This window comes from Ictidomys tridecemlineatus, chromosome 9, assembly GCF_052094955.1.
Source record: "Ictidomys tridecemlineatus isolate mIctTri1 chromosome 9, mIctTri1.hap1, whole genome shotgun sequence".
Classification (NCBI taxonomy): Eukaryota; Metazoa; Chordata; class Mammalia; order Rodentia; family Sciuridae; genus Ictidomys; species Ictidomys tridecemlineatus.
In genome coordinates this window covers 35,651,442-35,678,805 of record NC_135485.1, presented here as the reverse complement: position 1 = coordinate 35,678,805, position 27,364 = coordinate 35,651,442, and the positions used below count along the sequence as shown (strand labels likewise).

The 27,364-nt window shown below is 34.3% G+C and overlaps 1 protein-coding gene across 4 annotated transcripts in view; it reads left to right on the top strand.

The window, feature by feature from the left end:
* Nucleotides 1–27,364, top strand: part of Cox7b2 (cytochrome c oxidase subunit 7B2) — a 138,740-nt gene that overhangs the window by 108,273 nt on the left and 3,103 nt on the right. The window contains exon 1 of one of the 4 annotated variants that reach the window (XM_078020759.1): nt 14,895–14,944. The exons of the other annotated variants lie outside the window; for them this stretch is intronic. The gene's annotated coding sequence lies outside the window, so the exon portion shown is untranslated. Of the gene's footprint in view, nt 1–14,894; nt 14,945–27,364 lie in introns of those variants that run through there. 4 annotated transcript variants of the gene reach the window in all.

The window sequence follows — 27,364 nt, the reverse complement described above, 5'->3', positions numbered from 1 at the left end:
GAAATAATGAAAAAACCCTATATAGCCATCAATATCAACTAATGACACTCCATACATTGAATTAGGTGAACAGAAAATAATCCTCCAGTGATACATACACATCATGTTTTCTTTAATGTCAAGATCCCCACTTTGATGCCAGTATGATAGACTATCCACAGAAGACCTAGAAAGTTGTTGATGTACTTGAAAAATAATAAATTAGACCATGGAACAGAATATAGTCAGTCAGAGAACTAGTATAATTTTTCTGAAGTTGAAGGCAAGTTCTGATAAATTTAAAATCCACCACAGATTGAAAGTAGCCATTGTTAGTAGAACCAACCCTAAGTCAGTGGGTTATAAATGTGGTGTATTCCAAGGCAAGTAAGGAGAACAGCATTTTCTAGGAGAATTCACTTGCAAAAATTGGAGGCATCTTAGAAGAATGCAATAATGGCAATTTGAACTATTGATAACGTACAAAGGGTCAATCTCTTGAAAGCATAAACTAAATCTATTATATCTGTCTAGAAGGAGACTATTAATGGAATGTTCATAAATTCCAGAAAATCAGAGTTGAGAGCAAAACTGCAGGAACATGTTAGAGAACAACACAACAACAGAATTAAGGGGCAAATTTCCAGTTACTGCAATCATGATTTTCTTATTTAATTCATAAAATTAAGTTTAGTCATTATCTGGATAAAATATATTTATAGATAAAAGCCTCAAAGTATGAGTTCACAAACTAACTGTGGCCCCCAGATCTTTCTGCCTTATACTGAATTTTTGGAAATTAAGTCTATTATTAAAAAGTCAAGATATTTGACATCTGTTTCTCTTAAAAAAATAGATGTGAAAATCCAGCTTAAATTCTAGGATGGCAAAAGTCAGGGCATTTGGTATTTTTTTGAAAGAACAAGATTTCCCTAGTTCATCATGATTTTCAACATACCTATTTCTACCCACATAGAAGCTTACACAATACCTACATAGAGGAATATTTCTCTGTTCCCATGTCTTTATCTAGAGGGGAAAATCAAATTAGTTAAAAATATACTTCATATTGCATGTATTTCTGTAAGGCAGAGAATATATAATTTTTATCAAAATATAACAATTTTCTATTTAATTTATGAGAAAACCTTCAATTTGCCACATTTTCCATTTTTTCTAGTTCTATGGACATTGAAGCCTGTGCTTTAAAGTCCATATTTAAAAGTAAGTAAGTAAGTAAATAAATAAATGGATATAAATCTTATTTGCATGTCACCATACAAAATCCATAGGCAATTTGATTTCCCAGAATCTACTTATAGGCATAGGTACCCTTAATGAGTAGGCACTATCAGTAAATTGTTGTTTAAGACTCAACTTGGATAGTATGATTTGATCATCTGAAACAGATCATTCCATATGAATTGAAAAGTATTTGTGTGAAAATGAGGACATGGTATTTGATTGTGATCATGCTGCTGAGGAAACCTACAGAACATTCCTTGGCATTTCTTTCTTTTTAGTTTTTTACCTTTATCAAATTTTCTCTCCATCCCCTGCTATATTGAAGTTAATATGTATGAATTTAAGGCATAGAACATATTTGTGTGTTGTGAAATAATTACTACTATCATTTTAATTAATGTATAGGTAACCACATATTTAACTTTCTTTTGCATATCTTATGATAAAATTTAAGTTTTACTCTCAGCACATTTCAAGTGTATAGTAATAAATTATTATTTATTCTGGTGCCCATGTCATATATTTGATTTCTGTAATAAAGGCCACATAACTGTAATGTTTTATCTTTTAACTAGCATATTTACATATCTATCACACCCTAGCATCAGGAAACTATCATTATACTCTCTAATACTAGAGCTTTAAATTATAAAGGTTTAACTTATAGCATATATATGTGAGGTAAAATAGTATATTTGTCTTTCTGTTTCTAGAATGTTGCCCTTAGCATAATGTCCTCCAGGTTCCTCCATGTTTTTATAAATGGCAAAATCTCATGTTTTGTGGGTCAATAGTACTCTATCTGTTGGAATGTGTGGGTATGTGCACACACATGCACCACATTTTCTTCTATATTTATCTGACAACAGACACTTTGGTTGATTTCAACTCTTGGATATTGTGAGTGATGCTATAATGACCATATGGGTGCTGATACCTTTTCAGTATATTTATTTTGTGTCTCTTAGTTATAGGCCTAGAAATTGGACTGCTGGATTTTTTGGTATTTATATTTTTAGTATTTTGAGGACCTTCCATACTGTTTTTCACAGTAGCTATACAAGTTTACATTTCCACAGAGCAACAGCATATAAAGGTGTTCCTTACTCTACATTCTCACCAACACTTATACATTTATCTCTTGGTTTTTTTAAACAATAACCATTCTAATTAGTATGAAGCAATTTATTATTGTGATTTTATGCCACAGTCTGGCTGGGCAAAATAACTGAGAGGTGACAAGCAACTTGAAGGTTGAAGCAGGAACTGCTTTATTACAAAACAACAGCGGTGTATATATACCTAACTGATTACACACAGCTTGATTCAATTAGCATCATCCAGATACAGCAATCAGCCAATAAGGAATCCTGACCATCTTAATGGCTCGGTGGCGTTGCCTCACAAACCACTCCTCCTGGCAATCTGCCAGGCACCATCTTGACTTGATTTGCAGTCCTCAACATCTCCCCCCTTTTGTTTTATTAAACAACCAGTTTGTGGTTTAGGGTCCCTGCCTGTTTTAGATTGTCCAATACTACATATGGTCCTTATACATCATTGGATGGTCTGAACTCAAATAGTCAACCTCCTGGCTTAGGTTGGTACCATTGTAATTGGATCTTACCCGTCTTTGACTACCAGCCCAATATATTTAGCCATACTTGTGGATCTGTGTAATCCATACAAACACCATAAACAACCTGCCACAAGCAGAAGGAGGAGGATACAAAATACCACCAGGATACCAAGCCATTGATAGCTCCAAGTGAGAAGTCCTTGGAAAAATTGTACCACCGATGACACCATCAGCAAACAAACCTTGGTACTATTACGATTATCAATAGGTTAGTTCATAATGCATATAAGTGATACACAGTCCAGGTAAGTTCTGTAAGCAGCTTAAAGCAGAGGAATCCATTAATATGTCCATTTCTTCTTAAAGTAAATTGACTCTTTGATTGAGCATTACTTATTGAGTTACATTATTCATTGATGCATCCGTTTATACAGTTTGTGTGATAGCTATCGCAGAAGCTGCAGCAGCAGCAGCAGAAACAGCAACAGCTGTGATGATGGTAGCTGTAATTCCGAAGTTTTCAGTAATACTGGAAATTCTTCTGTTTTTGTCTTCATTGGCACTGGGATGAAGGTAGGAATTCTGGTAATGATGGCTAAAGAAAATTGTGTAGTATTCCAGCAGGCACTAAGAAAACAATTTTCTGAACAATTTAGTACATTATCCTGAACAGAATTATTAGATATAATGAAAAGGAAAGGTGAAAGTAAACAAACAGGAGTTTTGTTCACATTTTAAAGCAATCCTTGTAAATTTCTGAATTTAGGTAGATTATTTCATAGACATCAACATATTTTTGAACACCTAGAAAAACTTGTAAGCTTAATTTTAAAGATATCTTTATTTTCATCTGTTTACCCAATTTAAATTAAACTGTTTAAATCACGTGAATAAAAGATATTTGGATCCATTTTTTAAAAAATTTTTCATAAATGATATAATAAATGATATATGGACATACACACATACAGACATACAACACATAACACAAGTGTGCATAACACAATAATAATAATAATAATAATAATAATAATAATAATAATAAGTGTAACACAATAATAAAGGCCTTGTAGCTTTTCACAGGTGAAATCTCCATGGCAATGTTTAAAAACCCCACAGTTGATCAAAAAATAAAACTGATCAGAAAAACATTAACCTAGACCTGTATGAGCTCAAAAAATAAAATTGAAAAAAGCATCCTGGCTACCACCTGGGTTTGACTCTTCTTTTGATATCTCATCCTTCTTCCTGTAACTTGCATATGGGTTTGAAGGTCTTCCCACAAGTAAGCCTCAAGGTTTTTACATTTGAAATAGGCCTTAATGGGGCTCATTATTCATTAGCCTCCAGGTGTGGGAGAACCATGTCAAAGATGTAAGGATAGCTAACCTGAAGTTCTGGATATCAGCTGTTATGGATTTGAACCAAATCATCATCTTTTTGGTCTGTAGAAATCGCTTTAGTTAGTCTCTCTGGAATCCAAATCGGCTGCTGTTCTCCCTGTGGAAAAACAGAAACAGACCTCCGACTTCAGACAATCACTGGGTGGGTCAGGACTTTTAATGATAATAACTGTAAGCTGATGCAGCTGTGGTGAAAGCTGTAAAATACCAAAGTATCTGCAGGTAAATGCTATCACCATAATTGAAAACTGGAGTTCTGGATATCAGCTGTTATGGATTTGAGATATTGCTAACCCTGCCCTTATAAAGCTCAGAAGGCTTGAGAATGGCAGGTTGTCCCCCCCCCCTTTTTGTATAAAACAGGGCCAATCCTGAAGTGGACCCTGGGGGGGAATGTCCTTTGGAGGCTCTTTTCCACTCTCTCAAGGAAGGTGGCAAGATCCTTCGTAGCCGTCCCCTAGCAACCTATGGCCCTGGGGAGTGTCCCGGACTCGAACTGCCACTGGGCCACCCAGGCTCGGGCTCACGGCAGTGGCGTCCTGCTCCCTGGGTGAGGGGTGGGGTAGGGCCGCCAGCAGTTAGAAAGTCCCTGCTGTGCCAGGACTGTCTTGTGCACGTGGTGGCGGCCTCCACACCTCAATGCCTCACTCACCCTTAGGTGACAAAAATTGGTTAGTAGCAGCCTTTTTTTGTAACTCCTTCCCTGATAGTCCTTCCTCTTCTGAACTTTCTTCCTCTTTCTGACTAGAGTTCCTGAGCTTTTATCAACGTATGCCCTATCTGTTCTTGGTTTTACTGGGTTGCCTCCTTCCTTCAGCAATTTACTTAACATCCTTTCGGTTTGATTTTTACTAACTTCTGATCCCATGTTTCCATAATAAAGACAATACAATACACTAAGATAAAATGAAACAAAAATGAAATGAAACAAAAACATACTGTATCAATTTTTCTATTTTCTTGAAATGGCCATCCATCCTCTCGCCCTATCTGTTTCCTCTATCTATTTCTAGGGACGGGCAGCTTTCCTTGTCACTTACCCCTGAGTGTCCCAGAGCTCCCCATATGGGCCACCATTTTCTGCAGTCCAGCTGGGCAAAATAACCAGGAGGTGACAAGCAATTTGAAGGTAGAAGCGGGATCTGCTTTATTACGGAACAACAGTGGTATGTATACCTAACTGATTACACACAGCTTGACTCAATTAGCATCATCCAGATACAGCAATTGGCCAATAAGGAATCCTGACCATCTTAATGGCTCGGTGGCATTGCCTCACAAACTACTCCTCCTGGCAATCTGCCGGGCGACATCTTGACTTTGATTTGCGGTCCCCAATAGTTTTGATTTGTATTTCCCTCATTATTAGTGATGCCCAGCATTTTGTCATTTGGCCATTACTATAGTTTGGACCTGAGGTGTGTCCTGAAGGCTTATGTGTTAAAGGCTTTTTTGACACTCTGTGGTGATAATGGAAGGTGGAAGAACCTCCAGGAAGTAGGGACTAGATGAAGGAAGTCAGTCATTGGACACTAACCCTTTCTTCTCTCTTTCTTTGTTTTCTGGACACCATGAGTTAAGAAGTTTTGCTGTAACATGTATTCCCTGCAGCAATGTTCTGCCTCTCTAGAAACTCAGAAACAACAGAGACAGTTTACCATGGAATGAAACCTCTGAAACTTTGAGCCAAAATAAACCATTTCTCTTTTTGAAGTTGATTTTCTCAGGTATTTTGCCAAGGTGACAGAAAGTTTATTGAAATAGCCATTTTTATGTCTTTGAAAAAATATCTATTCATGTCCTTTGCTCACTCACTTTTTAATTGGGTTAGTGTTTTTGTTTTTACTAATTAAAATTTGCATAGTCCTTACATATTTTGGAAATTGTCCTCTTACCCTGCATGGATTAGAAATATTTTCTCCCATTTCTTAGGTTGTCTCTTCACACTATTGATTCTTTCCTTTGCTGTGCAGAAGCTTGTGTCCAGAAGTTTTCATCTTGTAGTTTTATAATGTCATGTCTTACATCGAAGTCTTTAATCCATTTTGAGTTGCTGTTTGTATATAGGGCAAGAAAAACATTAAATTTTATTCTTCATGTGAATCATCAGTTCTCTAGGAATTGTTTATTGAAAATAATATTTTTTTCACCATTTTATATTCCTGAACTCCTGTCCAAGACCCAGTGACTATAAATGTGTGGATTTATTTCTGGGCTGAAATGAAGAACAAACTAAGTGCAAATGAGCAGAATGAAGTACTCGCTAGTATTTCTTATAAGGCATGACTAATGGTAATGAAGTTTTTTATGTTTTCCTTTGTGTGGAAGGGCCCTCACATGTCTCTCATTTCTGAAGTGAAAAGTATTCTTGGTTAGTAGATTTTTTCTTTCAGTCCTTCATATCATCCTATTCTTTTTCTTTCTACAAGGTTTCTTTAGTAAAATTCACCAGTAGTGTCTTGGATGTTCCCTTGTATGTGACAAATAACTTTTTCTTGCTGCTTTCAAAATTCTCTCTGTATCTTCAACATTTGAGAATTTGATTATAATGTATCTCCAAGATGATTTCTTTAGGGTTAATCTTTTACTGGAGTTCTTTGGGCATTCGCTTCCCACTCTAGATTTCAGAAATTTTCTGTTATATTTATTTAATTGAGCTTTATATCACTTTTTCTTTCTCTGCTCCATGAGCATACTGATGATACACATGTTGGTTTACTTGATAGTATCTCATAAGTCCCATAGACTTTCTTCACCCTTTTTCACTCTTTTTTGGGTGGTGGTGGTAGTTGTTTATTTCTAAGTCAGTTTTCCATCTTTGTGACTAAAATACCTGACAAGAACAATTTTGGAGTAGGAAAAGTTTATTTGGGGCTTACAGTTTCAGAGTTTCAGTACATGGTTGGCTGACTCCATTGCTCTGGGCATGAGATAAGGCAGAACATTATTGCATGATGGAAGAAAAGCTGCTCAGCTTATGACAAACAAAAAGCAGAGAGAGAAGGAACCAAGGACAAAATATAATTTCCCAAGGGAAGTCCCCCAGTGGTCTAGTTACCTCCTAGGAGAGTAGTCTTTTCAAATTATTAATTCATCAGATGTATTAATTAAGTTATGACTCATAATCCAATCTTTTTACCTCTGAAAATTCCTGCATTGTTTCACACATGAGCTTTTGGGAGACACTTCATATCCAAACAACAATTTTCTTTCCCCTAAGGAATCCTAAATGATCGTTTTGAGCTCACCATTTTTTTACTTCTATGTAATGAAGTCTGATATTGAAGCTGTTTATTGAATTTTTTTGGTATAATTATTGTTTTCTTCAGACCAGAATTTTTCTTTGTTTCTTTTCTATAGTTTCTCTTTGTTGAATATCTCATTTTATTCATATATTGTTTTCTTCATTAGTCCATCTGTATTTTCTTATTGTTCACTAAGCTTCCTTAACACTGTTGTCCTGATTTTTCATTAGACATTTCTTAGATATCCATTACTTTAGGTAAAGCCTAAAACCATTGGACCACTCTGTTGCTGGGATAGGCCTAAAGTTTGGGCCCACAGTAGACAGCCTGGAGAGTGGGGGTAGGCTTAGAGTTTAAATCCATAGGACATCTGAATCCTTGGAGGGAGGCCTGGATTCTGGGGCTTTGAGTGTCTGCTTGTTGCTCAGATGTCCCTCAAAAGTTTGGGGCCATGGTGGATATCCTAGATACAAATTGTAGCACTAACCTGGAGCCTAGGGCCACAAGAATGAGTTTAGAGTTTGGGCCTCTGGAGATGAATTAAGCCAGGATAGGTGTTGGCTTAGTGCTTAGGGCCACTTGGGCAAGCCTATATGTGGGCCAGGCCTGGAGCCTGGGACCACAGGGTCTGGCTTGATGTTTAAGACTGTAGTTGCTGGTTTGGTGTAACAGGATTCACTGGGTCACGTCTGTTGCTGGAGTCTGCAATGAAGTTGGGTGTTCACTTCTTTTGCCCCACTACAATGGGTATCTCAGTGTATACTGTGAAGGCTTGAGGGAGGAGTGACCCAAGTCGCATGAAACTGTCCTGCCTTTCTTCTTCAATGCATCTTTTCTTCTTTCTATGCTCCATTCAGCTGCTCTAATCTCTCTTTGCATATATTATTAGTTCTTATGTATGTTTTAGATAGTTTGTCAAACTGATGTTTCTGTAAAGAGACATGTGCTGGCAATACCTATTTCACCATCTTGCTGATATCATTTATCCTTGGCATTCATCAAATGAGAAATGTATTTTGTTGTTTTCAATATTTTTGCATGTCAGCTTTTTAAAATAAGGTTTTATCCGACAATCAATATATGTATTTAAATGTGGCAGTATTTTCTTTTAAAATCTTAGCATTTTCACAAGAGGAAATTAAGTAATATCCAATGCCTTAATAAGCACAAAGGTCCTGAATAGCAAGAAAATATACTGAAGAATTCTGGCATAGTAATAGTCCTTGAAGGAAAAGAGTTTTGTAAAGTAATCTTTTAGGTCATGTAAAATCAGCAATGTAGTTGGTTGAGTACTCTTAGCAATTCTGACCTGAGTGTATCATTCTTGGCCATATTTGGAACTCCAGATTCCTTTTGGACTGCTCTAATATCATTCAAGAGTTTGAGTTACCTTCCACCTGTAGATAAATTATATTTAGCCTACATGAACAGATTCAAATATTAGCTCAAATAAAAGGCTGGATAATTAATTGATTTGTTGCTCAAGTCAGTAATCATCTGCTTGAGTGTATATGTGTGCATGCACATTAGATAAGCATGCACACACATGGATGAAACTTAAAATGTAAATGTATTTGAATTCTCTGTTGGTTGTATCTTTAGTCCAGTGATTTAAACTCTGCCTTTCCACTTGAGAAGTCATAAGGAACTTATACATAAAGATCGTATACATAAAGAACATATCCTTATTGATTGATTGTATGTCCTCCTCTGAGAAGTATCTGTTCAGGTCCTTGGCCCATTTGTTGATTAGGTTATTTGTTATCTTATTGTTTAATTTTTTGAGTTCTTTGTATATTCTGGTTATTAGGGCTCTATCTGAAGTGTGAGGAGTAAAAAATTTGTCCCCAGGATGTAGGTTCCCTATTTACCTCTCTTATTGTTTCTCTTGCTGAGAAAAAACTTTTTAGTTTAAGTAAGTCCCATTTGTTTATTCTTGTATTTAACTCTTGGGCTATGGGCGTCCTATTAAGGAATTTGGAGCCCGACCCCACAATATGTAGATCAGAGCCAACTTTTTCTTCTATCAGGCGCAGAGTCTCTGATTTGATATCAAGCTCTTTGATCCATTTTGAGTTAACTTTTGTGCATGGCGAGAGAAAGGGGTTCAGCTTCATTTTGTTGCATCTGGATTGCCAGTTTTCCCAGCACCATTTGTATCCTTCCTCCATTGCATGCTTTTAGCCCCTTTATCAAATATAAGAAAGTTGTAATTTTGTGGATTGGTCTCTGTGTCCTCTATTCTGTACCATTGGTCCACCTGCCTATTTTGGTACCAGTACCATGCTGTTTTTGTTACTATTGCTTTGTAGTACAGTTTGAACTCTGGTATTGCTATACCTCCAGATTCACACTTCCTGCTTAGAATTGCTTTTGCTATTCTGGATCTTTTGTTTTTCCATATGAATTTCATGATAGCTTTATCTTTTTCTACAAGAAATGCCATTGGGATTTTGATTGGCATTGCATTGAACCTGTAGAGAACTTTGGGTAATATCGCCATTTTGATGATGTTAGTTCTGCCTATCCATGAACAGGGTACATTTTTCCATCTTCTAAGATCTTCTTCTATCTCTCTCTTTAGGGTTCTGTAGTTTTCATTGTATAAATATTTCACCTCTTTTGTTATGTTAATTCCCAAGTATTTATTTTTTTTTGAGGATATTGTGAATGGGGTGGTTTTCCTCATTTCCATTTCAGAAGTTTTGTTGCTGATATACAGGAATGCCTTTGATTTATGCGTGTTGATTTTATATCCTGTCACTTTGCTGAATTCATTTATTAGTTCTAGTAGTTTCTTTGTAGACCCTTTTGGATCTTCTAGGTATAGAATCATGTCACCCGCAAATAGTGATAATTTAAGTTCTTCTTTTCCTATTTTTATGCCTTTAATTTCTTTTGTCTGTCTAATTGCTCTGGCTAGTATTTCAAGGACTAAATTGAATAAAAGTGGTGAGAGAGGGCATCCCTGTCTTGTTCCAGATTTTAGAGGGAATGCCTTCAGTTTTTCTCCATTTAGGATGATGCTAGTCTGAGGCTTAGCATATATAGCTTTTACAATGTTGAGGTACGTTCCCGTTATCCCTAGTTTTTCTAGTGTTTTGAACATAAAGGGATGCTGTACTTTGTCGAATGCTTTTTCTGCATCTATGGAGACAATCATATGGTTCTTATCTTTACGTCTATTGATGTGGTGAAGAACATTTATTGATTTCCGTATATTGAACCAGCCTTGCATCCCAGGGATGAATCCTACTTGATCATGGTGCACAATTTTTTTATATGCTTTTGTATTCAATTCATCAGGATTTTATTGAGAATTTTTGCATCTAACTTCAATAGAGATATTGGTCTGTAGTTTTCTTTCTTTGCAGTGTCTTTGTCTGGTTTCGGAATCAGGGTGATGTTGGCCACATAGAATGAGTTTGGAAGAGTTCCTTCTTTTTCTGTTTCTTGAAATAGCTTGAAAAGTATTGGTATTAATTCTTCTTTGAAGGTTTTGTAAAACTCTTCGATATACCCATCCAGTCCTGGGCTTTTCTTGGTTGGTAGTCTTTTGATGGCTTCTTCTATTTCTTCCTTTGTTATTGGTCTGTTTAAATTGTGTCTTCCTGACTCATTCTGGGCAGACCATATGACTTAAGAAATTTATCAATATCTTCATTGTCTTTTATTTTATTAGAATATAGGGTTTCAAAATACTTTCTAATTATCTTCTGTATTTCTGTAGTGTCTGTTGTGATATTGCCTTTTTCATCCCATATGTTAGTAATTTGAGTTTTCTCTCTTCTTCTCTTTGTTAGCATGGCTAAGGGTCTGTCGATCTTATTTATTTTTTCAAAGAACCAACTTTTAGTTTTATCAATTTTTCAATGTTTTTTTTGTTTCAATTTTGTTGATTTCCACTCTGATTTTAATTATTTCTTGTCTTCTGTTATATATGCTGTTGTTTTCCTCTTCCTTTTCTAGGGTTTTGAGATGTAGTGTGAGTTCATTTATTTGTTGTTTTTTTCTTTTCTTTTTTTTTTTTTTTGAGGAATGAACTCCAGGAAATGAATTTCCCTCTTAAAGCTGCTTTCATTGTGTCCCATAGATTCTTGTATGTTGTGTCTGTATTGTCGTTTATCTCTACGGATTTTTTGATTTCCTCCTTTATGTCTTCTGTAACCCATTGATTATTCAGTACATGATAAAATGCTCACCATCTCTAGCAGTCAGAGAAATGCAAATCAAAACCACCCTGGCGAGGATGTGGGTACACTTGTACATTGCTGGTGGGACTGCAAATTGGTGCAGCCAATATGGAAAGCAGTATCAAGATTCCTGGGAAAGCTGGGAATGGAACCACCATTTGACCCAGCTATTGCCCTTCTCAGACTATTTCCTGAGGACCTTAAAAGAGCATACTATAGGGATACTGCCACATCAATGATCATAGCAACACAATTCACAATAGCTAGACTCTGGAATAAACCTAGATTCCCTTCAATAGATGAATGGATAAAAAAATGTGGCATTTATACACAATGGAGTATTATGCAGCACTAAAAATGACAAAATCATGGAATTTGCAGGGAAATGTATGGCATTAGAGCAGATTATGCTAAGTGAAGCTAGCCAATCCTTAAAAAACAAATGCCAAATGTCTTCTTTGATATAAGGAGAGCAACCAACAGAGCAGGGAGGAAGAGCATGAGGAAAAGACTAACATTAAATAAAGACGAGTGGTGGGAGGGAAAGGGAGAGAGAAGGGAAACTTTATGGGAATGGAAGGAGACCCTCATTGTTACACAAAATTACATATAAGAGATGGTGAGGGGAAAGGGGGAAAAGAAACAAGGGAGATAATTCAATAACAGCAGATGGGGTAGAGAGGGAAGATGGGAGGGAAGGGGAGGAGGGATAGTAGGGGATAGGAAAGGTAGCAGAATACAACAGCCACTAATATGGCATTATGTAAAAATGTGTATGAGAAACTGATGTGATTCTGCAACTTGTATTTGGGGTAAAAATGGGAGTTCATAACCCCCTTGAATCAAATGTATGAAAGATGATATGTCATGAGCTATGTAATGTTTTGAACAACCAATAACAAAAATTAAAAAAAGAACATATTCTTGCTTTGTGATGGATCTTTTCTAAAATTCATAAACTATGAAATCCATTGGATAGGGATGGGCCAGAAGTTACAGTTATATAAGCAAATAAGTGTGAATGAAATAAGGGATAATTTGGCTGAATTATGATATATATGTATATGCTGTATCCTTACATTTCTATATATGTTTACCTTTGACTGTTATGATATATGAAAACCTTAATGAAAAACTTATCTTTTACTTTTCTTTGTTTGTCTACTGTCACCCTATGGCTGTTCACCTATCATGACTTAACTCAATTATTCATTAATTCAGCAAACATTTGAGATCTTTTATGTCCAAGGAATTCTGTCAAAAGAATCAAAAAGAATCAAAAGAATCAAAAAAGAATCTAAAGAATCCCTCATAAAAACATTGTTTATGATTAAGTAGGAAAACAAAAGAGGAGGGGAAACAGTATCACAAGTGTGTGGTTTATTTGATGAATGAGCTGAAACTCCTTTACTTTCTCTTTGCTAGGCATTATATTCTCTTGTCTTATTCCTACTCCCGTGAAGCCTTGTAGAAACCATTTCTTTTTGACTACAATAGGTGTATTAGTTTTATTTATATATGAGGAAAGTTTTCAACCTGCCCAAGGTTACATATAGTAAATAAAGTTTCAGACTTGAGACTAGAATTTTCTGGATCTTGCATACAGGATCATAGTATTCATACAGTTATTTGCATTCTCACTAATTGCTTAATAGAAAAAGAAGAAAAAAACATAGATGGCAGTTGTGACGAAAGAGTTTGTAAGGTATCCTAATGGAAAGTGGGATTTTTAGATCTATTATAATTCACTGAATTCAACAACTTCTGACCTATAGTTAGAATTTCTGATTTCTCCTGGGCTCTTTTGATTTTTAATCTGCAGTATTTTCAAAGGTCTGAGAAGGGCATAACAAAAAGCAATTCATCATGTTGGTCAGCAGAGATCTATATTTCCCTAGAGCAAAGCAGTGAACCTTTGAGTTTCAAGCAGCTTGAGATGTTGAGACCAAACATTCACATTTCAGACATAAAATAGTAAAAGGAAGTAATAACCTATGAAAAATGCATTTCAGCCCTAATTCTATGTTATACTTCCTCATCAAGAGAGACTGTTGCCATATCATATGCAGAAGCAGTTAAGCTCTCTCACTTGCCCTGGGATCAGGGGAATGCACTAGGAATGATTGACCAATTAAAGCAATATAATCCATATGGATAAGGAAGAGGAGCTTGTGTATTTAGTAAAGGCCATTTCTAATGTGCCTCTAGAAGCTATGCCAGCTCTTTAATGGATACCTTGGCTGCGTGAAAACAGCAGGAAACTATATTACACTGTAGATGCTACAATTTAGGTGGCCCCCTGCTACTTATTTTGCTGACAAGCAGGTTGTATAGATAGAATAGGGATTATGTTTCATGGAGTTCTATCTTCTTTTACCTTAGCATTCTTTTTAAAGCTTTTAAAAAAAATTTATACTCACTTAAAAATGCTCTGATTGAGGGAGAGCTGAGGTCCTGCTAAAGAGAAAACATTTAGCTCACTATGTAAATAGCTCATCTGTCTTCCAAGAAGTTTTCATACATTTGATTTACAGCCAGTTCAGGTGACTAAGCAGTCAAAAGACAGTGGTTTTCAAGAGTCAAAATGAGAAGGAAGTTCTGAGCAGGCCTAGTTGGAAGTAATATTTTTATTATAACTTCCCTTCATGTACACTAGTGTACCAAAACTTGACTCCATGTACACTCACTTGTGCAGTTCTGAGTTCCCTTTTAGGTATTTGCTCAATTACGAATAATTTCCTTGGATTAATCTTGTTTACTATTTCTCTCTTCATCTGGGCCTAAACTGCTATTAAATACATTGACTAAATTTTTATATCAGTTATTTATATTTTTGGAAATTCCATTTATTTTTTTCTAGGTTTCTTAGTAATTCTTTATGGTTTATTGCTAAGGGTCATGTCATTCCTTACTTATATCTCTCAGTTGAGAATATTAGGAAACAACATATCTAAAAGAGATTGTCTTTATTGCTATAGAACAATGGTCAGTATATTCTGATTTAACAATATTGTCACAGTTTTTATAGAATACTTATATAATAATAGGTTGTAATAATGTTCTGTGTTTACAAATCTCAATTCCCTTGGAGGGGTCTGCAAGGTTGCAAGTGGATTCTATGGACCTTTCCTACCTACCTGGTGTTACCTTTCTTCTAATTCATCTCTTTAGTCCACTGGGCATTTTTAAGTTTCTATCTCAGGGCCTTTGTATGTTGAACTTTTGCTTAGAATTTTTTTCTTTTTTTCCAGGGATATTTCTGATCATTATCTGGTCTCACTTTAAATTTACTTTCCTCAGGTAAATCTTTCCTGCTTACTCAGTATAAAATCTAATTATTCCCATTGTTTAGCATTTGGTATTTTATAGCATTTTTCACATTTTGTAATTATATAGGATTGTGGTTATTAAATGACTTACTTCCATATTGTTCAAACTCCACAAAGGCAGAGAGCATGTCTATTTTATCACTACTATTTCAGTATATACCTAAGGTCACAAATAACAGAAGAGCATAAGAATTTTCTCAGTTTTGTCTGGTATAAAATGAAGATAATAGTTAATATCCACATTTTCTGCTAGAAGTTAAAGGAGAATAAAATGTTAATATAAGAAATAATTCATAAAGTAGATATACTGATGTTGACTAAATGACATGGCATGTACTCCACCCCCAACATTAAGTTTATATATGTTTCAGCAAAAAATTCCAAGTGATGTATGCCATAGGCCTAGTTTGTCATTTTTGAGTAGAGACAGTAACCAAGAGAATATAAATACATTTCTGAGAATAGTTTGATTTGGTAACAGAGGGATTATTTGGATGCATGACTGAATGGAGTGAGAAGAAAAAGAACCAAAAACTCAGTGATGAGAAGGACTAGAAAGAAAGGGAAAGAAAACCACATGTAATAAGACTGCAGAAAGTGGTTTGGGAATTTTTATAAAATGTTGCTGAATAAGTGGCCAAAAGCCATGAAAGTTTTATATATCATTATTATATACTGAATGTTTGTATGCCTCACCCAACCCCCCACCAATCCAAATGTCAAAACTCAATACCCATTGTATCTTTATTTTGAGATAAGAGCATGTGCATGGATGTTAAAGGTTAAATGAGGTCATTGGGGGTGGACCCTAATTCCATAGAGATGATCCCCTTATAAGAAGAAGAGACATCAAAACCTCATCTCTCTCTCTCTCTCTCTCTTTCTCTCTCTCTCCCCCTCCTCCCTCTCTCTCTCCTCCCCCTTTCCTCTCTCCCTCTCTCTCTCTCTGTACTATATGAGGACACAGAGAGAAGGTGTCAGCAAGGAAGCCCTTAATATAAACCAAAATGTTGCTGAACCTTGATCTTGGGCTTTCCTTCCCCTAGAACTATGAGAAAATAAATCTCTACTGTTTAAATCACACAATAAGTGTATTTTGTTATAGCTACATAAGTAGACTGAGTCATATCAAAGATAAGATAGTTGAATTAGATAACACAGTTCTCCATTCAATACAGGAACTCAAGACCAATGGAACTGTAGATTGAAAGGACTATTCCCAGTGTGTCAGGCTGCTGTATAAACTTGATTTTGTTACTATTCATGCGAGAGCATTAGGACTGATATGAACTTTTTAGTCAACCAAATACTATAACAAACCCTCTGGTATATAATTTCTCCACTTTTATGACAGGTGAATATATAATCATTCCTAAAATGTAGATTTCTGATTAGTGTACATCAAATACCAACTGAAAACCCTTATGCTGTAGACTGAACTTAATTTATTATTGTGTGTTACACTATTTATATTGAAGTGTTTTTAAAAATAAATGATCACAGAGGTAGTGTAACTGAATTTTCTGTGTCAATTTGGCATAGTCATGTTTCTGCTTTTAGAATATCACTTTATTAGCAATTGGGAGAATAGATTGAGGATAAGATATGGCAGAGGTGTTTCTAAAAGACCATTTAAGGAAAGTACATAAAGAGAATTTTGGCTCTCATAGATACAATTTAGATAAAAGATGAGTTAGCAGATTTGAGTTTTTCTTAACATGCGAAATGTGAAGAAGCAATGGTACATTAAATCCTGTGAGGGATTCAAAGGTATCAAGAATTATTTATGAATTTAACTTGCTCAACTAGATGGAAGGAGGTTGTGTTTGGGATAGGAGACATTAGTAAGGTCCAAGTTTGAGGGTAAAAGAATATGACTGTAGGCTTAAGCCTGGTGATTTTTTCCATGCACTTGAACTGTGTTAGTAGAAATATTAGAAAGGCAGTTTCATGTAATGCTCTGAAATTGTTTATTTGTGGGGATATAATTTGATTTTATCTATCACCCTCATAAATAAGTTTATTGGTTTGGTTGGTAATACCTAGAGAGGTGGAGATTAAGAAGTGAAAATGGAGGGAAACTTTTTTGATGAACCATGAAGAACTTCTACATTTAAGAATCTGTTGGAGGAAGATGAATTTACAAAGAAGAAATTACCACAGAGATAGAAAAACTCAGAAAATTATAAAAGCTATTTTAAAGTGGATTTCTAGAGAAGGGAAGTTTCATTGTTATTACTGCAGTGAATAGTGAAGAAAAACGATCTAAATTTTTCATTTGTGGGAATAGAAAGGTCATTGACACATCTACCACTGATAAATATAGAATGATAGAATAGAAACTGGGATGTGCAAAAGAAGAGCAATGGAAGTTCAGAAATGGACAGTGTTCCTTGAGTAGATTTCTGAATATGGATCCCTTTTTCCATGTGGCAGGGTCCTTCCATCTACATTGTGTATAGTATTTAGGAAATATAAATTATTGTTTTGACTTAAATAATTTTTTGTTCTGAAACTGTTTACTGCAGTCAAATAAATGAATGCCTTATGTAGGGAATTCCCAGCATTATTTAGCTGGTGAGTATATGCATTTTCAATATTTTTAGACTTTACAAAATTTTAGCAGTTACTGTTTGTATGCTCCTAAGATAATGTGTGATAATAACTTCATATTCTTTAGCTTAATTCCTCTCCTGTATAAAGTATGTTTTATGGAGTATTACCACTATTGATTTTTTATTGCTTCCAAGATTTTTAAATATATTTTTTCTGTTTTTTAATGTGACTGATAAAGTTACAGATAATGCTGCAGCGTCATGAATTCTGGTGTATATGCAGGAAATGGCTCCACCTTGTATATTGTTATTTCTAAATACAATTGAATTCTAACTATCTTAACTCTGATCATTTTATTTTGATCCAGTTTTATGAATTACATTTGTTTTCAAGAAGTCTCTGAAGACTATGTCCTATGAGTTTATACTAACATTAAAAACAAATTTTATGATGATTACTATATGATGTTAAATCAAAATGAAATCATATTATAGCATTGGCAAAAGCCAGAAAGAGCTTTATTCTAATATAATGCTTATGTACCACTGTTACAAATGTTGCTGTTATGAATTTGACATTAAAGGAAAGTCTCCTGATTTATATATGATTGGCCTTGAAGGTCATTTCTAAAGAAGTGTTTGAAAACTAAATTTTACCCTTGAGGTAGAAAAAAGCCTTTAATAAATCTTTCCACCCCCATTTTTATTTTCATTGGGCTGATCCTGTTTGTGGACTTAGTGTATGTATCAGTTACTCCAGAATATATTTCATGAGCTCTTTGATAAGAAAGATGTCTCTTAGTTTTGGTGGCATAATATCCTAATTGAAACTTTATGATTACCTGTCTATTCTGCTAATTGAGCATTCCTGGAAAGAATAAACTATTCTTGCTTAGTTTTTTGTAACTCCAATGTTTAGCAGTGTGTAGTCAAGTAATAGCAGATTAATTGAATCTACTGTACTCTTGAATATTTTCTAGAGAATCAGTTCATGTAGTAAAAAAATCTTGAAACTTTCAATTCTGGAAACAAGTTGCAGAAAAAAGGATGTGCCTGTGTCTATCCTTGCACAGTCCTAATTGCCCCTAGCATTGATTCCTCTGGGGCAATGTAACACATTTATTTGTAACTGTAGATACAGAAAATAAAGAGATAAAGGTGAAAGAAACTACAGAGTATCTAAACCCCTGACCCTTGTCACTCAATGCATAAACATTTTTATTTTCCCTTCCACATTCAAAAGTATCTATAGTTGTATAGGTGGCCTCATTTGGAGGTGGGGAGTGGTCATTCAGTATCCCTTCCATCTACCTCTGCAACTCCCTTTCTATCTTAGGAAACCCTTCATCTGCCATTCTCAGTGCCATGATTCTAGAGTAGGACAAAAGATTCAAGCACCTCATCTGTTCTATACTCAGATTATTGTGCTTCTTTTGTAATTATATGTATATAATTTGTATTTATATTTTTTCAACACTTTTTCCTTAATTAACATGGTAACCATGAAAAGAGTAGTGGGATCTGTGTATTTACCATCTCCTATTTCTGTCTACTTTGTTCCTCAACATATATTTATCACATCTAGTCATTAAAGTCCAGTGCCCAAACATTAATTAACAGTCAATTTAAAGTGATCAAAAGTTCCTCAAATCCAGTGATTTGGATTTGATGAAATATAGTAAAATTATTATCTATATAAGGAAGCCCATTTTTCTATTATCAGCAGTGGTTTTAAGCTGTATTAACTTTGTGTATAATTAACTATGTGCATAGAAATTTTATTTTTCCAATTAACAAATGTTTAAATGGACATTCTGTTGACTTAGTTTTAAAATGTCTCTTTAGCCTATGGAATTTTGAATACCATTGCATTAATGAAAGAGAAACTAAAACTTACTAACCCTCTAAAAATAGAATTCTATTGGAAATTTTAATATTTAAAAAAAGAAGATTACCCTTCTAGAAGATCACCTACAGAAGGATGATCTGTTTTATCACCCTTCCCTCAGGAATTTAAAAGAAAAAGTAAAATGAAATACCAGTTCACTAAAGCAAGCACCCTGCCCCAAGGTTTGGCAAAGTGCATCCTGTCTTACTGTTTCTACTGCAGCTTCTACAGGGAAAAAGTCAGTCTCCAGAGGCAGCTCCAGCCCCTCAGGCTAAAGATTTTCCCTCTTCCAAATAATGAATCCAAAATGGAAGAAGAAAAAGGTAAAATGCCAATGTCTTGTTAAAAGTTTTGAAAAGTTTCCAAAATTTTTGACAATGGAAAAAAGAGAAATTATCCTGAAAGACATCACTGGCCTGGTAAACAACTTGCAAAATGATCACATTTACTACTTTAAAGCTGTGAAGTGCTCTTCTCATCAAATGGAATTCTCTGCAAATGCTCCCTAAGTTGTCCAAGTGATGGCAATAACAAAATCTTTAGTCATAAAGGTCTAATTTAGGGGTACATTTTGAGCAGAATTTAAGAGAGCCAACATAGATTAAGTTGGGGGTGGGGCTAGATACTTCAGATATAAGGAGAAAAGGATAACCTTATAATGCTGAATATTACAATCTGAATTTGGATCTTTATTGAAATTAACTTCTAGATTACACTTTTATTGGCCTGAGTTCTAGTTAGTAACTGGAAATGATTTTTATGCAAAACAGAAAGAGTTGGTAATAGTATTTACAATTAAAATGTCTTTACTACCTAAAACTTAAACTTTTTAAGGTTTATTTTCACCAAAGTAATTCAGTGCTATACTTGTACATTTTCAAGATTTAAATGAAATTTCCAAATTATGCAATGAAGGGTCATGATGGAACTCTAATGGTTTATGCAGAAACATGCATCCTTTATATTCACAGGGCATTTCATGAATACAGATTGATGTGTATACAAGAGAAACATCTGCACAAATATTAAAACTGCTGAAATTAGCAGAGTTAAATGCTTCTATTGAGTGTTGTTAAGATACCCTCGGCTTACCATATATCTTGAGTTATATGTTAAAAGTCCCCATGAAGAAACAATTTGTTTTGTGAAATGTCTCCTGGAACTATTTAGCCACTGGAAATGGGTACAAATATGTAACATCCTTGGGAGCACAGAGTCTTCCTTTGGTGTTCTCCTAATGTGTTATGGAAAATCCTAATACATTATGGAGATACACTCCAGGGAATACAAGTGTGACATGCCTAGCTAAGTTTGGAAAGAACCACATAACATCCTCTCAGACAATCACTGTGTACACAAGGACCATAGAGTTTGAAAAATGCTTAAAGATTTCCTAAACTTATATGCCACTGGAGCTCTTTTTCAAGTAGCTTCCACTAATGGCAAACAGAACTAGTGAAATAGGCATGTGATTTGGGGAAGTACTGGTAGAAGGTCATTTTAAAATTGGAATCAGTGTCAGTTTAGTAAAACTAAGAAATAGATTATTCATTTCAGTAACTGAAATGGAATATGTTTTAAAGTTAAGGAAATAAATTCCTACATTTAAGTTCATTAAATTCTGAGAGTTCCATTGAGATAAAATGGATCTCCATAGGTTTGCCATCACTTGATGCCTATGCAGAAGTAACAGGGTTTTGCTCTGCAAAGCTAAGTATTAGATGCAGAATTATGATTATAACAAAGGCCTAGCACATTTTGGGACCTTCACTGGTAAACTATATGCATTTGTGCCCTCATTTTTTCTTATTGGAACTATTATAATAGCCCCATATCCAGCTCTCATTGTCCAGTTATATTCCACTGCAAATTCTTCTCTACAATTGTGTCAAAGTAAGTTCTTAATTGCAGATTTAACATATCAACCTATATTCTTAATGTCTTTTAGTAACCCTATATCAGTTTATGGATGAAGTCTTTCAAGGTTTCTGGAATTTTATTATGACTATGATCTCTTTCTAGATTAGAAGAAATAAATGGTATGCATTTATCCAAGTGTTTTAACTTTCCAGAGCTTCTGAAATAGACTATTCTATTCAGGCTTGACTATACAACAATCATTGAACCATAGAATGTAGTTAAAACATAAAACCTCTCAAGAGTAACTACAGCTCTCTATTTTATAATACAAGTACATTTCCTGAAATAACAGAATAATAGAATTAGCTACTTCCAATGTTTTAAATATATTTTAAGTAAACATAACATGTACATACATTGAAGGAAATGTGTCAGCACTTCTTGAAGTTTATTATCAAGCAAAATAAGAATTATTGCACGGTCATGCAACTTACTTGCAGTGCAACGTGAAGAAAAGCCCTCAAGCTCTTTTTTTACTGTTGTATCTTTTACACAGATATCAGAAAGGAAAGAATTAATATAATTGGAAAACTGATTAAAAACATTGTGTGTATAGCTAACCTATGGAACCAACCTAGGTGCTTCAACAGATGAATGGACAAAGAAAATGTGATATATATACACAATGAAATATTACTCAGCCTTAAAGAAACATGAAATTATGGCATTTTCTGGTAAATGAATGGAGCTGGGGAATATCATGCTAAAAAAAATAAGCCAATCCCCAAAGAACCAAGGCCGAATATTTTCTCTGATATGCAGATGCTAATTCACGATAAGTGGAAGGGATAGGGAAGAATAGAGTTACTTTGGATTAGACAGAGGTGGGTGAATGAAAGGGAGGGAATACAAAGTTAGAAAGGATAGTAGAATGAATTGGGTATTATTACCTTATGTGCTTATATGATTGCATGACTGGTATAGCTCTGCACTGCACCATGTACAACCAGAAGAATAAGAAGTTATACTCCATTTTTGTATGATATATCAAAATGCTCTTTACTGTCATGTATAACTAATTAGAACAAATAAAATATTGTTTGTTGGTAGTTACATGAACCATATTAACATGATCAAGTACACAAAATAAATGCCTCAGTTAATGCTTTCCTTATTCCCAGGGCAGACATTATTGAATACTTTTCAGCATCCCATATAGGATATAAATTGTTGGTTTAGATTTTGATTATGGGAATAATATGAGAAGAATGCAGATCTTATAGCCCTTAACTCTTCAGACAACATTTGGACTTGGAGGATGTTAATTTATAAAGATCTTTGTCTACTCTGTTCTTTTTGCCTCCTGGCATATCAATTCATTGCTGCATTCTGCCTTTCTGTTTATTCAGGTAGCATTAATTTACATAACTTACTAGACTTAATAAAGTGACAGAAAGTATAGCCTTAAGCAAAAAGCTATACTATACATCAATTCATTGACTCAGCAGATGAAGCTATTACATATAAAATGGAACCATTGTTCAGATTTTCTACCAGCAGTATTGCTTCCTGCAGGGTTCCCACATTTCCTGTTATAAAAGGACCAAGAACTTAAGTAGCCTGATGGAAGACACTCGTACTGTGTACACTTAATCCTCCCTTGAGCATCACAGTTTTCTGACAAATACATAAATGAACTGAAGACACTGCAGGTTATGTGCATTTTCATTTCAAGAAGATTGCCTTTTTATTGTTTCTTATTTTGCATTGATATTCTAAGGCTCTAAAAAGAAGAGTGGAAATAAAAGCATGTAGAAATGAAGGTGCTTCAGTTGAGTAATGTTGTCTAGGAGCCTTAGCTTTGAAATTGTATCATTCATTATATGGCAAAGTACCAGTATTACTAGTGCTTTTAATGTTTTTAAATGCTGCCAAATGTTTCTGTTGACTAACTTATTCCCATGGGGTCCCTATAACTCTTTCAGGTCACTCAGGTACTGCTTTCTAAATTACCATGATAGTGAATTCAATTATTTCTGTACTTTTTCAGTGGCCTAAAAGAATAAACGGTTTTCCTAAAATGTTTTCACTTTGGAAAAGCCTAGGGTGTTAGAGTTAGATAGTACCTTAGAGACTATCTGATTCAGTGTTCCATAAACATGTCTGATTATAACACTCTCCTAAGAACTTATTTCAGAGATACAAATTCTTAGGGTACTCCTCGGCATAGTCTCTTACAATACACTTATCATGAAACTCAGAAATCTACATTTTGTAATAAAGATTCCAAATGATGCTTAGGATTAAGCAGGTTTGGGGAAAACTAAATAAGTTCAAGATATTTATTTTATGGAGAAGATAGATTTAAGTGATTCATCTAAATTATAGCCCAGATAGATTTAATTGATTCATCTAAGTTGTTGAACTGTAAAACACTTTTCACTATTGGGCTTAGTTCAGGGAAAATTGTTGATGGGCAACCTTTTTGTATCCCATGGAAGGCAATGGCAGAATATAATTCCTTAGAACATAGGTTATCTTCTGTATTGAGTAGAAAGATGTTATAAATTGTGGGGAAAGAAATAGGACAAATATTACTTTGTATACAACAGTGATTCTCAGCTGAAAGTTATTTCACATACTGGGTGACTTTGGCAATGTAAGAAGATATTTGTGGTATCAAAACTGGAGGCTGGGGTTGTAGCTCATTGTAGAGTGCTTGTCTAGCATGCGTGAGGCACTGGGTTTGATTCTCAGCACCACATATAAATAAATAAAACAAAGGTCAATTGATAACTAAAAAAAAATATTAAAAAAACTGGAAGTTGGTACTACTGGTATTTTGTGGGTAGAAGAGGGATGTCAGTACATCATAAAATGCATAGTATTAAACCCTTCATCCCCAAAGAATTATTTCTACCAAAGTATCAGTTGTAGACAAAACAGGAAGTCCTAATATAAATTTAATCCCTTCATGTGCATGATCCCTCTGAGGTATTTAAGAATAATATCTGGCACATTTGCAAAATAGAAAACTTTCCTATTTTCTCCTTGAAATTACATAGAAAACCTTATATTAGCTAAATGGGTCATTTAGGTCCATAAAGTTTTTTTCTTTAGGATCATACAGAAAATCCTTTCAGGATTCTGCTCCCTTTTAGAGCACCTCACTTATATATTTTTGATTATTCTGGATTTTATGTATAGACCACTCAAACTATGATTCCCTTGGGTTATCTACAGGCTACAGAGTTAGTATCTTTCCACAGATTGTGAGCAGAAATTTGGACAGAGCTTTAGCTGAAATCTTAACATAGAGAATAATTTATTGGAATTCTCAACTAGAGTAACTCATTTGCTAAATCAATTGGATTTCATTTTTCTAATATTTCTAATTATTTTATATCATTGTTATCTTTTACGTGAAACATTGCAGTAAATGTCTCACTAATGTTTAACTACTTACATTTTTGTCATTCTCTTCATCAGTTCTCTACGTAACAATTATCTGTGTGAAGTGGTTTTTATTCCTAGACTTTTCTGTTATCTCAGTCTGTTTCTGATTAAACCAATCAGTAGTTTCTTCTCAAATGTGGGTTATGTGTAGAAGAATATTTTCATAGGGAAACATTATCACTTGACATCTTAAATTATTTAATTGTAAAATCATCTTCTATATGCAGTCATGAAATCAAATTTATCTTCTTTTATGTTTAAAGATAGAGGAAAAGTCTGGGAATAAAAACCACTTCATACAGATAATTGTTAGGTAGAGAATTGATGGAGAGAATGACAACAAAAAATGTAAGAAGTTAAACATTAGTGAAACATTTACTGCAATTTTCATGTAAAGGATGTATGTCTTTGATGTAAGTTAATAATTTTAATTCTGCATTTTATTTTCATAATATTAAAATATAAGAAAATAATGAGATCTTGATAATGTTGCATATTGATTAATAGTGCTTCTGCTCATCTTTGTTTTATATTTTGTTTGCATTAGTATAAAATTATGCATTTTGTATTAACACAAAAAGAATATGTGCAGCTTTTATATTTAAATAATATGTTAATGCCTGAAACAAAATAAGGAAAATTAGAAGAACCTAGTCATACCAAAACTTCCTATATAGTACACACACATGAAAATAAAGGAAACTTCACCTCTACAAGTAGTAGTAGAGTTTCAGGACAATATTAACTGTCATACTGAATATGGCAAATCTGAATTTTCTTTGTTTTATACATTGGTTCATTTTTAATTTGAAAACATTTTAATTTTATAGTTGTATCATGCTTTAAACATAAAGTTTGAGAACTTTTTTTCAATAATGGTAACCACTAACCAGTAAAATTGTGTCTAAATGCCATAGAAGGCATACAAAATCCTCATTAAACCTGTACATTCTTCATCTCTCCACCTTATCTGTTGGAAATTTGTTGCTCCAACACTTATTATTTGGTGTTATTGAGGTTGTCAAATTGCACTCTCCCCATGGCATTTCAGGCTTCTGTAGTTATGTTTTTTCTGCTTCATCTACATAAGTTCCCCATTGTTTTCTGTTTTCTTTGTTTTTGCAATGCTGGGTATTGAACTCAGGGCTTTGTGCACACTAAGCAAGCACTCTACCACTGAGTCATATCCCCTATCCCAGTGTTTTAAAATTTTCTATTTCTAAAACATCTTTCAAGATCCAGCATATCATTTCATCTAAAACTCTGTCTAGAAAGGGACCAGTTTTCTTTCTTAGAATATAGCTATTTATTCCTCAGTATACCATATATTACTTAAGGGTAGACATTATATTGCTGGCATCCAATCCTGGCCCAGACATGCAGTAGTCACTCAGTGAGTACATTATAAACTGCAGCAACCCAATTTCAATTAAAAGGCTATGTCTGATAAACACAATTTTACTTTTATTTTTGTTTGATTGAATTCTGTCTTGTTTTGTAGTAGTTATAGTTAAATATAAGTATTTAAGAAGACCTGAGAAGTTGAAAATTTTATAAGATTTCATTAGATTTAAAATAAGAGTGGTTGTGTTCACTTCTGTCCTATCATTTGTTCTTATGTGGAAAATGGGAAAAAATAAACACCTTTCTATAAGTATTTGCACATACTCACTGATGTGCAAAATCCTGGCACAGTCAAGAAGTGTTAGATCTTCTTACATAATTAATACCTACTTTTATGGTCTTCAGTGATTTGAAATTATTATTTTTACCACTGATGTTTAAAATCTTAAGGTACTTATTATTGTTGTTAGACTGAGGTCTTTTTTGTTTTTTTGAACTGAATTTCAACATTCCTGTATAAAACACATGACACAATTTTTCCTTTTAATCCTCACAAGCTACATCACTCCCTTTAAATATTTATATTTATTCAGAACATAATTTTTTTATTGCCACAGGCATGAGGAATTTTTACTTTGTTTTTGTTATCTAAAGAAATCTGTCTTCTTCCATCTCTTTGTGTCTTTTCTCATCAGAAACCATCTGCTTTGAGAAGTATTTCCTTTTCCTGCATTATATTATTGAATTCCCCATTTATATGCATATGTATTTATACATTGTGTGTGTGTGTGTGTGTGTGTGTGTGTGTAACACATACACACCTCTAGGGGAATCTACTGGAACCCATAGCTTTAGTTCATTGGGAAGTAGGCTAGGATTCACTGATCTCACACATTGATTGTAAAGGAGAGTCATGGGGAGTTAAGCAAAATGGAAAATTCCTCCAATCAATGGATTTTACATGTGTTTCATAAATAAAGATAGATATAAGTTCGATCTGAAGGCAACTGATGCAACAAGGGAAAAATGAGAAGATCGCATTATTATAATATGAAGTGCTAACCACAAACTACAGAAAGAGTTTGTAAGGACAATTCTGAACAATAGGCACTTACTGCTGCAAGAAAATTCAAGATGGACAGAAAAGAAAAGCCTCATAATGACAGGAATCACCAAAGAATGCACTAAACTACTAACTGATGCAATCACTGTTATAAGAGGAAAGTATCTGAGTTTCAACTTAACATTGTGAAGATGGAAGTAATGCAATCAATGTATCATAAAGCAT